Raw genomic sequence first — 14263 nt, 5'->3', positions numbered from 1 at the left:
AAACCCTTTGCTAGTTACATAAATGTATATGAACATTCTTAGCATTGCTCACAAATAGCCAAAAAAGTGGAAACAACCCAAATGTCCACCAGCTCATTAAGGATAAGTAAAACATTGTATATTGGTAAAATGGATCATTAGAACGTGTTAGAATATACAGTGGAGGCTGAGGGTGTAGCTGAGTTGTAGCATGCTTGCCTAGTGTGCACCAGGCTGGGTTCCATACCCAGCACTGCAACAAAACAACAATGACATATTATTTGGGGATGAAAAGTGACACACAGTACAACCTGGGTGAATCTTGAAAACATCATGCTCAGTGAAAACAGCCAGAGTCAGCTGGGCACTGGTGGTTCACACCTGTAATGCTAGCTACTCAGGAGGCAGAGATCAGGAGGATCACAGTACAAAGCCAGCCTGGGCAAATAGTTTGTGAGACCCTCAAAAACTCTCAAAAACCCATCACAAAAAAAAAAGAAAGAAAGGACTGGAGAAGTGGCTCAAGGTGTAGGCCCTGAATTCAAACCTCAAAAAAGAAAAGAAAGAAAAAGCTCGAGACAAAGTCCTCATATTGTCTGAATCTGTTTATGTGAAACATCCAGAATAAGCAAATCCACAGAGATAGTAAATAGGTTAAGGCTGGGCATGGTAGTACATGCTTGTAATCCCAGTACTCAGCAGGCTGAGATGGGAGGATTGCAAGTTCCAGGTCAGCCTGAGCCACACAGAGATGTTAGGTAGCAGTTAACCTTGAGTGATGGTTAGGTAGGGAAATTATTTTAAACACTAAAATAGGCAAACTCAGACATTGAAACTAGAAAGTAAAAACTAAAAAGCCAGAGCAACTAGCCACCCACTCTCATCTTCTTTCAGATTTTTTTTTTTTTTTTTGTGATACTGGGATTTGATTGCCGGGCCTCCAGCTTGCTAGGCAGGCACTCTACTACTTGAGCCACTCTGCCAGCCCTTTCTTATGTTGGGTATTTTCAAGGTAAGGTCTCTCGAACTGTTTGCCAGGGACTGGCTTTGAACAGAGATCCTCCTGATCTTTGTCTCCTGAGTAGCTAGGATTACAGGTGTGAGCCACCAGTGCTGGGCACCTTTTAGATGTTTAAGTTACAAGGACAGGGCTGTCTATGTTCCAGAGATATCTGCATCCTTTACATGTCTAGGAAATGAAAGTTCAAAAGCACAACTTTTGTCCCTGTAATTTGAGTAGGCCTGATGACAACTCCCTGTTTTAGCACCCATCTTAGTAACCCAGATCCAATATTGTAATGATCACAAGTATTCCTCCAGCTTGAGAATATTAAACTAGAGATAAGGACCACTATTTTGAGTCTTTACTCCCACTCCCTGCATGGAAGCAGGAAATGTTTGTCCCTTCCTACCACCATTCTCTTCACTTAAATTCCTTTCTTAATAAATTTACTATTATTTTTACTACATTTTCTCATGTTGCCTGAATTCTAACTTCAATGGATTCAAAAACTGAGATATACGTCACGTCAGTGCTAAACTTTCTGGTAAAAGTGAGACCAGATTAAAAACAAAAAAGCAACAACAACAAAGAAACACAAACTCTGTAGGGCCCAAAGTGACCACTCGGAGAGGAGTGATCTGGCCAAGAGATTCTTTATTGCTGGGTGGGAGAGGGAGAGAGCTGAGAGAGAGAGAGAGAGAGAGAGAGAGAGAGAGAGAGAGAGAGAGAGAGAGAAGGGCAAGGGCTTAAATACCCTCAATGAGACCTGGCATGATCTGATTGGTTAGGATCTTATGGTTCATGCTGATTGGAGGTTGGGGCAGAAGGAGGGTTCAAGCTAGACTTGAGGCTGGACTGTGACCCTGGGAAACAAAAGCTTAAGGGTGCAGTAAGAACTGAAACCTATCGGTGCCATTATTGCCAACATTCCTTCCTTTTTTGTTTGTTAAGGAAGAGGGGCGTTGTGTTCTTTCTGGCTTTTTCGAGCTGGCAAGGGGTGGCGTAGGAGAAGGGAGGGTTGGTTGGCAAACAGTGTTGGGGTGGTAAGCCTCATGATGGCGTACACCAAGGATCTGAAAATGAAGATTTCCTCTTCCCTGAAGTTGATGAAGATCCCTTGCAGCCATAGGTCATAAAGAGTCTCAAGCCAATCCTCCGACCTCCGCATGGTGGGTATCAGCCAACTATTCTGGCATTTTGGAGAGGTTGGTGTCCCTGGAGGTACAACTGGTTAAACTTTTGATTAGCAATAGCAGAAGGAAGGGAACACAAGGGAGGAAGCTTAAGAATGGGACAGCAAGAACATAGCCATTAGGATGGTCATTGGCCAGGAGAACCACTGTGAAATGTTGTTCCCTAGACAATTTCAAGAATCCTCTAATTCCCTTCTCCATTTTCTAATTGTGTCTTGAGAGGTGCCGCCATTGGGGGAACCTATTGAGCTTGACAGCAGTGGGTGTCATGAGAATGACCAGATAAGGTCTGGTCCACCGAAGTCCCAATGGAGAGGGCAGAATATCCTTTTGGAGAACAAGATGCCCTGGTTTAACAGAAATTGTTATAGGGTGGGGCAGGATCTGCTTTGCATACTCTCTGAGAAGTTCCCTGAGAAGGCAGGTAGTCATCCAGAGGAGCAGAGTCTGTTGGAGGCAAGTTTTTCTAAGAGAAAGGGGTGGCCATACATTATCTAAGACCCAAATAGGAATATTAGGAGGAGCATAAAAAGGTGTCTGTTCAGGGACTACATACCTAGGAATCTAAATTCTGCAAAATCCTATAACTGCCAGGGAAGCTGTAAGCTGTCTTATAGTATGGGGGTTGGGAAATGGAAGATTGGGTTGATGCATTTATGACTCAGGGAGTGAGTCTGTCCCTTTAAGGCCACACCTAGGTAGGTGACCTGTGGGAGGCAGGGGCTGTCAGGATTTAAATGTAACACTCTTTGATAAAAGAGAGTTTAGCTCATTATTTTATATAAATTGACACTTTTAACCCTTAGGACACTCGAAGTTTTTATTATACACTTTTGAAACTTACTCAGACCTTCATACAACATACTAAACCCTTTTATGGTTTGTCCTTATCCTTCCTATTTGAAACAATCTTTAGGACAAACCCTTCTTTACAAAATCCCTTCTCATCCAAAAAACCATTCCTTTTTTCCTTTAACTTCTCAAAAAATACATTTATTACCTATCTATATCCTTTCCAGTTGTTTACTTTGTAACTTGTATTTTAAAATCAACTTTTATAAGAATTTTAAATTTATTGTAGGGGCTGGAGCAACTAATTAGTAGCCCTTATTGTTTTTAGGAATAGACATAAGGCCTCATCATCCCTCAGGCTTGAGGGGATATTGTTTTAGGTGTGGAAACTGTGAGGGATTTTTGAGTTTTATTTGAATAGGGAGGGCCGTCCTGGCTCACCCTACACTCATCTCATCAGTCCACTCTGTGGAATCTCTTTGTTCCTGAAGGAGGGGGCAGCAGAGATAGCTGCCTGGGGGAGGAGAATTTGAGCTTTTAATTGAGATAGTAAATCCCGTCCCAACAGGGACACTGGAGTTTTAGATACTATGAGGAAAGAGTGACAGAAGAGGAGGTCTCCCCAAGGCCAGAGGCCAGGCAAACTAGCGCTCTAGGGGCTGGCCAGATTTGTCCCGAATGATAACTTTTGTCATTGGACCAGGGACCAGGAGAAAAAGGTAAAACAGAGAGACAGGCTCCACTGTCTAGGAGGAAAATGACCTTTTGTTTTTCTGCCATTATGGCTCCTCAACATTGATGACCAGAAGTGGAGTGTGGACAGGAGGCTTGGACCCATCAATCCATAGGAGGAGGCACCTTGCCTTCCATCTGGTTATGGGGGCACTTAGACCTCCAGTGGTTACCCTTGCAGAGGGCAGGGTCCCGGTTGGGGGCAGGGCTGTCTCCTGGGCTGTCCCCCCTTAAGCATTCTCTGCAGAAGTGCCCCTCCTGTCCACCATGGTAGCAAGTTGAGGATACAGGCCCCAGTCAGGTGGAGCCCTCTCTGAGAGCAGCAATGAGGCCATGGTGTCTCTTATCTTTTTCTCTCCTGTTAGTAAGGTCCTGGACATACAGACGTAGCCATAAATACAGACATGGCTAGCTGTATTACTTGCCTGTGGGCGGAGATGCCTTTCAGAAGCAAACAGGCATTTCCTAGGGAGGAGAAGTGCCTCCTTGACCACTTATCACCCTTTGAGACCTCCTGCAGTCTGTCCTTCAGTCCTTCACTAGGTATGGGGAATTATCCCTTATGTCTATCCCAGTTAGACATAAGCAGTGGACACAGAGGAAGAAAATCATTTGTAATTAAACTTCCCAGCTCCACAGGTGACCAGTGTGTTAAGATGAGAGGAGCCCATAGATGCAGGAGATAACACAGGTTGCTTTTGTTGGGTCTGGAGACCTAAGGCAGATGAGTATCCCATCCCCCCTGGAGAGTCACATCATTCTTGCATCCTGAGGAGTTAGAGGCCTGCATTCCTGCACCCTGAGAGGGGGTTGTAACTACATTTCTGCATCCTAAAGAGATACAGGGTCTGATAGATCTGCTACAGGGCTGATGAGCAAAATGCTCTCAAGGTTGTTCCCTTCCCCAATAAAGGTGCAAACCAAACGAGTTCACCTGAGAAAGCCCGTGAATCCATGGCCCATGAGAAAAATCCTCCTAACCCAGAGTTAAAATGTCCAATAAAGCCCCAGCCTTCATCTGAGCAGTGAACTACTAGCTTCCAGGCTCTGCTGCACTTCTACAGCTGTAGCCTTCCCTTTCTCTCTGATAAATCCCACTTTTTATATGTTGGCTTTGGCTTATCATTCAGCTGCCTCACGAGCCAGTTCCCTAGCCTGTGAAGACAAGGACCCTCAACACCAGCCCGCAACACTTTGACACCGGCACATAACACTTTGATGTCAGCCACTCACCTAAAGCTTAATCCTTTCTTTACTCTAAATGTCAGCTAAGCCTGGGACTGGAAGTTTTACACAGGTAACTCTTTAACTTTACAAGACAAAGACCTAGGTCCAGGAGCCTCTCCTAAGAGGGTCAAATGGATCTGGGACTGAGAATTTCTCAACAAATCTTCCAGCTCCAAGTGCTGGTACTGTCGTTCTCACTCTAGAGATGATGCAGTTTATGACAGTGTACTCCTTTCCCAGAAAACTTTACTGTCATTTTCACTACTTTCGTGTCTTGCCTGAATTCTCTCACTGGACACAAGACCTGAGGTATACCCCAGTGATAAACTTGATGCAGGAATGACACGCACAGGAATTTCAGGTGCTCAGGGTTCTTGAGCCTACTCTGAGAATGAAAGTACAGAAAGACTCTAACAGCAGAGGTCGGTAAGATTTTATTTGTGGAGAATTTATTTGTAGAGAAGAGAAAAGAAAGACTGCATGTTGGGGGAATGTAGGGGGACCTGGAAACTGGTATCTGTGGGTCAGGGTGGGAAGTGGGTTTTATAGCCTTTTTGCATTGCCTGATGGTGGAGATGCCTTTCAGATGCAATGGGCATTCCCTAGGGAGGAGAAGTGTCTCCTTGACTTTCCATGGTCTGTCCTTCAAGTCCCCCCTCTCAGTGTCCGCCCTAACTGTTGTTAGGAATAGTCTACAAAATGTATTCAGTAACTGCTTCCTGCTGACAGGGGGCGATGCAGGGCTGACCATGAGAGGGGTTGTCAAGGGGACCGCAGTGGTAGGTTGTTTTCATCTCCATCAGAGGCATTTGTAGTTTGATGGATTCTAGGCGAGAAGAAACAAACGTGACAAGTAAGTTTAAAATGCAAGGCCCAAACACAAGCAAGAGAATAATGGCAACTATAGGCCCCAGAAAGGGTAGGAACCAAGTCCTGGAGGGAAGCCAGGATTTTATTTGTTCCCATACCTGAGTAGAAACCTGAGTTTCAAGAGATTGTTCCCAGAGCCACTTAGTCTGTTGGAGAATGTAATCTGCACGTTCCTCTACAATGCCCGAAGTGTTTATATGTGTGCAACAGGAGGTATTGGCCATGGCACATACCCCCCCTTGTCTGGCCAAAAGAAAATCTAGGGCCATTACCATACAGGCAAGGGATGACGAAGACCTTTGTATGTCCTTAATAGCAAGGCCTACCTGGCCTGAGGGGTCCTCTACCACTTTGGTTAGGTTTTTTGAAGTTATATGATTGGCAATCACCCCATAACTGATTCCAGCAAGGGCTGCAACTAACACTGTTATCCCTAAAACTATTAAAGTAACCTCCTTTTTATCCCTATGGGAAGCTGTTCCTGTTCATTGGGAAAATTCAGTTTGTTGTATTATAGTATTATTCCAAAAAGAGATCGGTTCAGGATTAAGTATTAGTTAGGTGATTGCCCAATTTCCTCTAGTATGGTTTAGGTGTAGACATGGCAGCTTCCATACCTGGTCCTTTTTCCATGACCTCCCTACAAAGAGATAGCCTTCCTCAAGGCATAAAATACCTTGGGTGTTGTTAGCCTGGGCCTGGGAGGTGTCTCCTGGAAACAAGTAGTCAGAGACATTAAGGCTGCTGGTAAAAGATGGAGACACGGGGTGGAAAGGTAGAGTTACACAGCTTTTCTAATCCTGTCATATATTTCATTAAGATACATCTGTGATGGCCAGTTATAAGTATACAATAAGAGTTTTTACCAGTGAGGTTTGAGGACTCATTTAGCTTGGAGACAAGGCTCCCATTACAAGCATTAGCCCTAAGCACATTGGGACTCATAAAAGTGGGGCTCTTAGAGTTATACATACAGCACCAGCTGGCTGTGAGATGATAGTCACCTTTAAGGGTGGTGAAGTCAAAAATGTCTTTTTGGGATGTAGGCCCTAGGTCTTTTATTGACGAATGACAAACTGGTATATAGTTGTCTGGGACAGAAATGTTAAACATCCAAATTTTTGTCTGAGAAATGAACCCAAGCCAAGAGTAAGACATAGTAGGCTGGTTCTTCCATGGGACCCCTGTCAGAGGAACCATGGCATAGAAGAAATTATCTGGCCTGCATATTAACAAAGGAAAGGGACCCTGAGTGAAATTTAATAGGACCCAGGCCAGCAGGTGAGCGGCTGTTGGTCTCTCATAGCAAACCCAGGAGTCCTTTAGTGGAGATTTTGGAAGGGTAAATTCTCGAGAGAGATTTAAGAACCTGTTGGTTTTCCATGAAGGGCTGTAGCTCTTCCCATATAGGGGTGCTAGTGTACCCAGAAGACCAAGCCCCATAGCAATATAGTAAGCAAATAAAAGGAACATGCTGATGCTGTCTTTTGGGGCTCTAGTCTAGCTAGGAGGAGCTAACCCTATTTCCAAAGTAATTACAAACAGAATGAATAGACTGATTAGGAGGTTTGGATAAAGAAGGCTTATGAAGGTGACTTAACTGTATCTCTAGGCGTTTTCTTTTTGAACAGCAGTTTTAATCCATCCAAAGGTTCACATGAGAAGGAGGCAGGCTCCAGTTCTGGGTCTGGAGGTGGAGATGTGATGTTCGCAGGGGAATTCCAGCCCTTGACTCTTGAGTGATGGATCCAGGAATCCAGGCCAGCCACTCGCACTGCTGTCGGAGTGGACAGAATAACTGGAAATGGCCCCTCCCAGAGCGGGGTGTTTAAATCCTGGGTTGGATTTGGAGACTTTATTAGGACTAGGTCACCAGGGCAAAATAGAGGGGTCCCTTTATGTTCTCCCTTGGGGTGGCTTGTTTGATCTCCGAGAGTGTTTGTTGGAATTTAGCAAGTTGAGTGACATGGGAAATTAACTAAGCTGTCTCTTGGTCAAGAAGGAGGTCATTGGTTAGGAAGCCCTGCCATATAGAGATTCAAAAGGGGTCAGTCCCTGCTTGCCTGGAGTGTTTCTGAGCCTGGTGAGAACAACAGGGAGGAGCTTGGTCCAGGGGGAGTGGGTTTCTTGAGCCAATTTAGCCAGGTGTCTTTTTAAAAGTTCATTTGTTTTTTTCTACCTTTCCAAATGACTGGGGTGCCAGGCCCAGTGGAGGTGGTATTCTATGCCTAGTGCTCTAGAGAGTCCCTGAGTTACTTCTGCCTTAAATGCAGGCCCATTATCACTTTGAAGGCTTTTGGGGAGGCCAAAGTGAGGGATTATTTCTGTGATTAGAACTCGGACCACCTCCCTGTCACGTTCTGTACTCAAGGAGAAGCCTCCACCCATCCAGTGAACGTATCCACAAATACTAACAGTAGTTTTGACTTTAGTCCCCCTGGCGTATGGGTAAAGTCTAGTTGCCAGTCATCCCCAGGATAGGATCCCTGTCTCTGTGCTCCTGGCACCTGGAGTCTTTTATTATTGGGATTATTTTTTTGGCATGTTTCACATCCCTGCACAACTTGTTGGGCAGGGTCCCTTAATTTAGTTCCCCCAAACATTTTGTTGACCAATACCAAAGTATTGTCTAAGCTGAAATGATAGAGTTGGTGGAGAGTCTTAAGAATTTTCCACTGGAGTGCCTCAGGGAGCCGTAACTTTCCTCCAGGGGACACCTACCAGCCTGGGTGATCCAACTGGTACCCTTGGTGTGAGGCATCCCAGAGGAGAGGGCCAGCTGTATATTCCTACATGGCTGCTCGTTTAGCTGCCTCGTCAGCTGCTTTGTTTCCCTTTGCTATCTTATCTTCCCCTACTTGGTGACCTCTACAGTGAATCATCGAGACCTCTTTAGCAATAGAACAGCATCCTGGAGGGCTGGCATGTCACGAGCATGTCTAATGGGAGAGCCTGTTGTAGTTAGCATTCCCCTTTCCTTCCAGATGGCTGCATGAGCATGCAGGATCAGGAAGGCATACTTAGAATCTTTATAGGTGTTTACTCTGTTCTTTTGACAGTCTTAGGGCTTCTGTTAGGGCCATTAATTTTGCCAATTGAGCACTTGTATTGGAAGGACGAGGACCTGATTTGAGGATGCCAAATTCTGTCACAACTGCAAACCCTGCATGTCTGACACCATTCTTCACAAAGGAACTGCCATCAGTGTATAATTCTAGATCTGGGTTTTTTAAGGGCCGATCAGTTAAGTCAGGTCAGGCAGCATAATTTTCCATAAGTACCTCCTCACACGAGTGTTCAGGATTTCCCTCTGCCTCTGGTAGAAAGGATGCAGGATTTAGGCTCTGACAGGTCCTTAAAGTTATTTCTGTCCCTCCCAGAAGCTGGGCCTGGTATTTAGATGGCTGTCAGATAACCAAAGTTCTCCTTTTGAGTTTAAAATTCCTACTAGGTCATGTGGGGTATAAACTGTTAGGGGGCAATTTAGGATAAGTTTCTGAGCTTCAGGCACTAGAAGGCTTATTGTAGCCATTGCTCTAAGGTATCCTGGTCATCCCTTGGCTACCTGATCTAACTCTTTGCTTAAGTAGCCTATTGGCTGGGGAGTGATGCCTCAGAGCTGAGTCACTGAGCCCAAGGCCAGTCCTCACTTTTCATAGACATATAATAGAAACTTGTCTTGTATTGGGAGACCAAGGGTGGGAGCTGTCATAAGGGCCTTCTTTAACCTGTGGAATGCATTTTCGGACTTGTCTTCCCATTCAATAAAGTGCTGGGTATCCTTTTGTGCTTCCTTAAGGATTTGATATAAGGGCCTGGCTAGGTCTGCATGTCCCAGGATCCAAATTCTACAGTATCCTGTGACACCCAAAAAGGCCCTCAATTGCTTTAGAGTTTTAGGTAGAGAAAACATCAGGATTGGATGGTTTCTATCTTCTCCTAGTGCCCTCATTTCTTTCTCCAGGACAAGACCTAAATATGTAATCCTAGACTGACACAATTGGGCTTTTTCTTTAGAGATCTTATAACCTCTATCTGCTAAGAAGTTTAGTTAGGACTCAGTGGCTTGTGAAATCACAGGCTCACTTGGTCCACAGAGCAGGAGGTCATCTATATATTGTAGCAGAGTAGCTTGTGGATATTGTCATTCTGCCAAGTCTTGGGTTAGAGCTAACCCAAAGAGGTGGGGGCTGTCTCTGAATCCCTGGGGGAGGACAGTCCAAGTGACCTGTCCAGACTTTCTTGTGGGGTCCTCAAAGGCAAAGACAGGTTGATTTTTTAGAGTGTAAGGGAATGCAAAAGAAGGCATCTTTTAAATCCAGGACAGAGTAGTAAGCAGTACCTGGATGGATGTATTTGGGCTAAAAGTGTATAGGGATTTGGACTACAGTTTGGAGAGGCACTATTGTTTTATTGATCAGGTGGAGATCCTGGACTAGCCTCCATTTGTTAGGTCCCTTCCTGACACCAAGAATAGGAGTATTATATGGGCTGGAGCATTGTAATAGCAGTCCCTGTCTCTTTAGGTCTTTGATTATGGGATTTAGCCCCTCCTTAATTTCTGGCTTTAAAGGATATTGTTTTTGATAGGGAAACCAAGAGGGGTCCTTGAGATGAATTAGGACTGGGACAGCTGTTTGTGCCAGTCCGATGGTGTGTCCATCCATCCACACTGTGGGGTCTCCTTGTTCTTCTATTAGGGGCAAGCAAAAGTACTCTCCTTGGGTAAAATGAGTTGTACACCCAATTTAGATAGAAGGTCTCACCCTAGCAGAGGAGTAGGGGTTTCTGGGACAATTAAAAAGGAGTGACAGAAATGGAAATCTCCCCAGGAGCAGGCTAAAGGCTGAGTGAAATAATGTTCTAGAGTTTGGCCTGATATGCCTCAAACATTAATTTTTTTTGGAGGACCTGGGTCCGGGAGAGAAAGGAATAGCCGAGATGCTGGCTCCAGTATTAATAAGGAGGCTGACCTTGTACTTTTCTATTGTGAGTAAAATCCACGGTTCCCCTGCTTTTATGGTGGTCACATGAGCCTGAATGGGCCCCGGGACCTGTCATTGGGTGGGAGGCTCTAGCCTCGGTTCCCCTGGGAACCTGGGACAGTGTGCCTTCCAATGTTTTCCCTGACAAATGGGGTAGGGTCCTGGAGGTAGCTTTCTCCGGGGGCACTCCCTCCGAAGATGGCCTGCCTGTCTACATTGAAAGCATGTCCTTGGGTTTGGACTTTGTCCTGGGGGAGCCTCTCTGAGCACTGTGATCAGAGCCTCCTGCTACTTATCCTTTCTCTTTTCCTTTTCCAGGTTCTTTCTTTCTTTTTCTAAGTCCCTGTTATAGTATACAGACGTGGCTACACAGACCAATTGGTCCAGATCTCTGCTCCCTTCAGTCACCAGTTTCTGAAGCTTTTTACAGATATCTGGTGCTGTGTTAGAAATTTATCTTTTAGGACAATTTCCTCTTCCTGTGACTTTAATATAATGTTGGTATGCTTTTGTAAAGCATCCTTAAGTCTCTGTAGGAAAGCTCTTGGGGTTTCTAAGGGTCCTTGCTGTTCAGCTGTGACTTGGGAGTAATTAAGAGGCTTTACCTTGGCTCTCCTTAGACCCTCAAGAATGCAGTGGATGAAATGGTTTTGACTTCATTCATCCTTGTCATTTTCAGGGTCCCACTTAGGGTCATACCTAGGCACCGCCTGATCTCCTGTTGGAATCGGGAATTGAGATTCCCTTTTAGGTATCCAGTGTCTCTGTCTTTCTTCTCCCTACCCCTCCTCCTCCTGTGAGGGCCCAGTCTGAGACAGGGCTGTAGGGCCGCTTTTATCTAAGTGGTAATTTTCTCCAGCTATGACTGCCTGATCTAGTACCCGCTGTTTCTCCAGAGAAATGAGGTTCTGAGATAGCAATAGCATTACATCTTTCCAGCTCAGGTCAAAGTTTTGGCTGACTTCTCTCAGTGCCTGGATGTACTGATCTGGGTTTTCTGTGTAATTTCTTAAATCCTTTTAAATTTCTTTAAGTTCACTCACTCTAAAAGGCATGTGAGCCCTATCCCCTCCAGGAATTAACTGGAGGGGATAGAGTCCTGTGGGATGATGTCTAGTGTGTGAGGTAGCTGGGTAAGGGGGACGAGGGGGAGCTGATGGTTTTTTGGTTCAAGCGAGTTTGGGGACCTTTTGCAAAGGCTTATTATGGTCTGGGTATCTAGCCTGCTTTTGTTTAGCCATTCTGGGTGGTCTCTTAGGAAAAAGAACAGTTGAACATATGGAACTTCGGTCCACTTTCCCTCCTTTTTACAGAACATATCTAATTGAAGAATGGTATTATAATTAATGCTCCCTCCTTCTGGCCATCTTTCCTCACCTCCCAGAGGATACTGTGGCCAAGCCTGGGTGCAGTAAAACTTGAGTTGCTTTTGCTGAAGACTTTCTGGATCAAGATCTTTCTGATGTTTTAATAAGCAGGCAAGGGGGGATCCTTCCTGGATCCTTAAGGCTTGATTCCCCATCTAAAAAAGGGAAACAAGGGAAAATTGGTCACCTTAACAGAGTTTTCTCCTTTTATCTAGGTGTCCCCAGATGAGGAGATACTCTAGTGGGAGAGGGCATCTCTCTTTCTCTCTCTTGCTCCTTTCACTGCCACTTGTGGGTAGAATTGTGGAGGATTTACAGATATCTCAGTTGTACCCACCCCCATGAGATGATCTTTGACCAATTCTCATCTATTTCAACTTGTGTGTTTGCCCTGTGACCCAGGTAGGCCTAGTTTCCTCTACCAGCTGAAGGTTTATAATTTAAAAATAACTCTATCAAAGTAACCAAGAGGGCTTGCATGGCCAGAAGGAGGACCCCTGCAGAAGCATGGATGGGGACTCCTGATGAAGTAGACTTTTGTCCCCCTATATATTTTGTGAGGCATATATGCTTTCTATGAAGAGAGAGAGAGAGAGAGAGAGAGAGAGAGAGAGAGAGAGAGAGAGAGAGAGAGAGAGAGAGAGAGCATCTGAAGGCTTTTGCTCTGGTAAGGGGCAAAAATGGAGACCTAAGGTTTTTCCCTTTTAACCGTTTTTTTTTTCTTTCCCTGAGAGCAGGCTGTGGAACCTGTTTAACCAGTTAACCTTATGTTTGACAAAGACAGTTAAGCCTAAATTGGAGACTAGCACTTTCTCATGCCTGTAAGGGTTTTCCCCAAACTCCCTGAAGAAAGAAACTCACTGCTATTTAGAGCAAAGGGGGGTGGGGGGCACTCATCCTGAACTGTCTGGGAAAGGAGAAGAGGCTGAGGGTTGGGAAAATGAGAGTTTCCAGGCTCAATGCATGAGGGATTATTGGTCATCACTGTTGTCCAGGTCGATCCTGCCCAAAGGCAGTACTGGAGCACTGGAAGCAAGAGGTGACCTCCACTCTCAGGACACAGAAACCACGAAGGACGTGTAAGAGATCTGATTGTTTGCTGTGGACATAGCTGGAGGGGTCTGAGACTTAGCCACCTTTGGAGCCTCAGGGCGGTCCAGGAAGTTTCATCTCCAGCCTTTGGGTGACACTGGGGAGTGCCCTGGCCAGAACACCTTTTTTGGCTTGAAGATAAACTTTCCTTCCCACTGGCTGTTTCAGATCTCCTCTTAAGTGGGTCAGATCTTGAAAGAGAGTGTTAGCATTTAAGGAGAGGAAAAAAGAAAAAGACCTCGGTGCATTGAAGTCAGCTTTTGCCCACATAGCATTGGCAGTATGGTATAATCCCCCGTCTGGTGTCCGAGTTTCCTCAGATTGCCTGCCATACAGCTCTAGTAGGGTCAGAGCTTTTCCTCAGTTTCCCAAAAGGAGAAACCCTCCTTAACAAGACAGAGAGAGAGAGAGAGAGAGAGAGAGAGAGAGAGAGAGAGAAAAGGTCAACCTGAGAGTTCCACTGTAGCTAGGCTGTGGTGTGTGTGGGGGGGTCTGTCCTGGAAAATAGTCTCCACCGGAGTGCTGGACGCTCACAGTCACATTCCTAGGCAGTCTTTCCCAGTTTGGCACAAACCATACCGATCTCAGGTGATGGCTGTTCCCTTTGTGCGTCCCCAAATATGATGCACGGATGACACACACAGGAATTTCAGATGCTCAGGGTTCTTGAGCCTGCTCTGAGAATGAAAGCACAGATAGACTCTAACAACAGAGGTGGGAAAGATTTTATTTGTAGAGAATTTATTTGTAGAGAAGAGTAGATAAAGACTGCATATCGGGGAATGCTGGGGGACCCAGAAACCAGTGATCCTGTGGGTCAGGGTGGGGAGTGGGTTTTATAGCCTTTTTGCATTGCCTGATGGCAGAGATGCCTTTCAGATGCAAACGGGTGTTTCCTAGGGAGAAGTGTCTCCTTGACCTCCCGCGGTCTGTCCTTCAAACTTTCCTGCAACATCTTGACCCTTTGCTGGTCAAAGGGTCACTGGCTGAGCAGTGGCAGATTGGACAGAGCCTGGGAAATCA

Source organism: Castor canadensis, chromosome 7, assembly GCF_047511655.1.
Source record: "Castor canadensis chromosome 7, mCasCan1.hap1v2, whole genome shotgun sequence".
Taxonomy (NCBI): Eukaryota; Metazoa; Chordata; class Mammalia; order Rodentia; family Castoridae; genus Castor; species Castor canadensis.
Note: the sequence above shows the minus strand (reverse complement) of the source record.